This window comes from Hyperoodon ampullatus, assembly GCF_949752795.1.
Source record: "Hyperoodon ampullatus genome assembly, chromosome: 14".
NCBI classification, from domain to species: Eukaryota; Metazoa; Chordata; class Mammalia; order Artiodactyla; family Ziphiidae; genus Hyperoodon; species Hyperoodon ampullatus.
In genome coordinates, this window is record NC_136927.1 from 16,032,720 (window position 1) to 16,036,935 (window position 4,216).

Sequence of the window (4,216 nt, forward strand, 5' to 3'; positions counted from 1 at the left end):
CCGCGGGGACGCAGGCGGCGAGAGCTCAGCAGCCCGGGGCACCGGCGAGTAGCTTCCCCATCGAACCCCAGCAACACCGGAGAACCTCGACAGCCTCCATACTGGTTCTCAAGCCTCAGCACGTTCGGTTATACCAGTGGTCTGGGCCGCCAAGAACGGAAGCCGTCGCGACGCTTTTGCGACACCGTCGCCGCTGGCCTTCCCAGCGCCGGCGGCGGCGGCGGCGGGAGTCACGTGCCGTTAGGTCCAGTGGGCTGCCGGGTAGCGGTCCGGCGCGGCGCCGCAGTCTGCCTACAGGCGGGATCTGGGCTCCGTGGGGAGGCGAGGAGAGGAATGCGCAGGGCAGGACTACTGCGCGACCGCTGTGGCCGGGAGAGGGCGGGAGACATCTCGCCCCCCTGCCGGAAACCCGAGGTGTGCGCGGCTCTGGGGCACAATCGCGAGAGTTTCACGTATTTCTAAAATGTCTGATACAGAGGAAGTATTTAATGCCAGCTCTCTGTTCTTTTCCCTCTTTTGAGCGTTGCATATGCCCCAAAATATGGATGTTAGAAAATGTCAGTACTAGCAATTACTGATCGTTTACCTGAAAAAAGTGTTTACTGTAGCCAGGCTAGAGTGCATCATCCCGTTTAATCTTCCCAGCAACTCTAGGATGGGTTCCATTAGTATCTTACTTTTACAGATAAGGAAATGTAGGCTTAGAGAGGTTAAAAAACGTGCTTATTAGAGGAATATCCAAAATAAGAATCAGCTCATCGTTAATTAACTGACAAATTTTATACATTAATGATTAATATAGAAGTAATAAATTATATTGATTATTGCTATATTGTTATTAATATTTATTAATATTGCAATGTTACAGACCTGTTTTCTTGTAGAGTCTATGTCAGAGTGAATTTGAATGGTTCTTGTGGCCTCTGCAACATCCCCCTCAGCCGTGTCTGTGATGACAGACCCACATTGAAGTTGATCTTAAACTTAGTTCAGGTAGCTTAGGAAAGATCAATTGAACCTGAACGTCATTGTAGAGCTGAGTATTTATCAGAAGAAATCTTCAACTTCTTACACACATATTGAAATGCTGATATTGAGAGAAAAATTAAGTGTTTGTACTAGCAATGTAAAAAGGATAATTCTTTTAAAAAACAATGATATTGGAATCAAATACCTACAACTGATACATAGACTTTCTGGATAATCCTGTCAAGGCGGAGTGGGCAGTATTTCAGTTTCTTACCCCTTCCACTCAGGGACCTGCGTTTACTCCCTCTTTCCACCTTCTCCTAATTTAGGACACTTTCTCATTGTCTCTTGGGATTTTTTCTTCTCTGTGCTCCATAATCTGTCAATCCTGCTGCATCTGCCTCTAATAGTTGCTACGAGGGCATGATCTTACTTGCTTTTCTCTTCATGTTTTTTTCATTTCTTGCTCTGATAGTTTTTATTTCTATTCCTTTTGGTATGTAATCTTGTTTTTTCTAAATTCTAGTTTAATGTTTAATTATTTATTCAACTTATGTACTATCAATTTATGGTAATCTAGTTTTATCCAGGGCCATCAAGAATGATGCCATCAAGAATAACACCTGAGCTCTTCACTTAGTTGCTTTATTGTTTGGAGATAGCCTTTTGGCTCATAGGCAAAAAATAGTCACAGAAATTAAACCATGAAATATCATTTATGGTTTCCTGTTTAAAATACAATTTTAGTCGTATGTATTTTTGTATATTTCTGTGTATGGAATTACATTATACTAAACTGTAAATTTTTAAAATAAAACTTTTGGCTATTGTCTGTGTAGTGATTTCATTACGTTCTTCTGCTTCTCACTTCAATATAAAATTAGAGAAAAAATTAACCCCCAACTAAAACAAAACTCACACTTTAAATATAGTAAACTAGGAAATGGGGAGGTGTTGGTTAAATGGTACAAATTTCCAGTTATAAGTTCTAGGGCACTAATATACAGCATGGTGACTATAGTTAACAGTACTGTATTATATATTTCAAAGTTGCTCAGAGAGTAGAGCTTAAATATTCTCACCACATACACACATGCACAAATAATTATGTGCGGTGATGGAGGTGTTAACTAACCTTACTGTGGTAAACAATTCCCAATATATACATGTATCAAATCATCATATTAAATTTACACAATGTTATATGTCAATTAGATCTCAATAAAGCTGGAAAATGTTTAATAAAATAAAATATAGGAAACTATTATATATATGTATATATATGTAATACAGAAAGTCAGCTTTACTATGGACTACTGATATTACTACTAAGTCTTTATAAAGTAGGGCAGTTAAGTGTCTGGCATTTTGGCCTAAAGGTCAATGGCAGCTCATAGAACTAAAAAGTAACAGTAGTTCCAACAAACCATTTCCTTAACATTTTAAGACAGGAGAGCATGCAGCTATCAGTCTTCGATCTCATTTTCTAGAACATGACAGGTGTAAACAAATGAACAGATTAATCTGGGATGAAGGGTGGAGAAAATGCAGAAACCCAGTAAAACAACAATCCCAGATATAAGCTGTTAGGATACACATACTAAATAGTAGGAAGCATATTTGCTAACATTCAGCTAGGGGAGGGCAGGAGGCAGAGGAAACCTAAAAATTCTACAGTTAGTATTTGATTTATAATAAGTTAATTCCCTGTTTTATAAATTGTATACGTTAATTTCTATACAATAAGATTAACTAAATAGGTGGGCAGCTCATATGTCTGAGGGATTGGGAATGTCTGTCACTGGACTTTTTCCCAAAATTAGGAAAAAATAATTGGAAAAGTAAGCCTGTAACAAGAATCCAAGTAAGTATCCATAAATAAGCCTGTTGCTTGAAATTAATTCCAATTTTTATCTCTTCACCCTTTTTATTAGAATTATTTTTTAAAAAAACTAGTCAGGTGTCTTATCCCAACTTCTGCAGTCAATCATGTAAATTCTAACAGAACAAAACAGGAAAAGAGAAAGGATTGTAAATAATTAACCTTGAATAATTAGCCAGTTGACAGTGTGCTTAAGTTACTTCTTTGAAAGCATAAATGCTAACAACAATAGCTACTAATATCTACTGTGCAGTCACAGTGGAGCTATGGAGCTATACCGTGTATGGCTTTTTTTAAAAAATAAATTTATTTACTTATTTATTTATTTTTGGCTGCGTTGAGCCTCTGTTGCTGCGCGCGGGCTTTCTCTAGTTGCGGTGAGTGGGGCCCACTCTTCATTGCGGTGCGCGGGCATCTCATTGTGGTGGCCTCTCCTGTTGCGGAGCATGGGCTCCAGGCACACGGGCCTTACCAGCTGTGGCATGCGGGCTCAGTAGTTTTGGCTCACAGGCTCCAGAGCAGAGGCTCCAGAGCACAGGCTCAGCAGTTGTGGAACACAGCCCATGGCAGCTGTGGCACACAGTTGCTCCACGACATGTGGGAACTTTCCGGACCAGGGCTCGAACCCGTGTCCCCTGCACTGGCAGGCGGATTCCCAACCACTGGGCCACCAGGGAATCCCCTGTGTATGGCTTCTTATCTTTTGATTGATCCTTTGCTGAGGAAGTTGTGAAAGTAAAAATGTTGCCCCTAGAGGGCAGTATTGTCTCGCCACTCAGGCTTTCCTTGGTTAGTTGCAAAGCGGTGCAGGTCGGGCTGTGCTGAATATAGGCACATCTTACCTCTGCTAAAGATTCCTGGATCCTGGTTTTAGGCTTTCGAAAATTCTGCAACCCACTCATTCTTTCCCACTTGTCACTTCTATTTGCAGCATAAGCTTTTTGAAAAGAAAACTATCCCAAATCTATTCATTAATATTTTCTGTTAATAGTCTATTGATAAACATAGAGATAGGTTTACCCTCTTCTTATATTAGACATACAACAAGGTATAGTGTTTGTTACTTATATTAAGTTGTTCGATCTGGGATACAATAAACTTGAGCCACTTTCTGTTTCCTGGGACCAGAAGAAAATAATTATAGTGCAAAGAAAATAGCTCTGCAAGTGGATGGGTCTTATATAAATAATAATTGGAAGTTAAAGCCAAATCAGGAAAATGAAATTATTTCTCTCCTCAGGAATCAAGGAGAGTTAATTTTTGTAGGAGTGAGCTGTAATTACTCATCCTAACCCCAAAGGTATTTTGAATACTTAGTAACACAAATAAGGTACAGGTTTAAACCATTGTAATAACTACACGAAC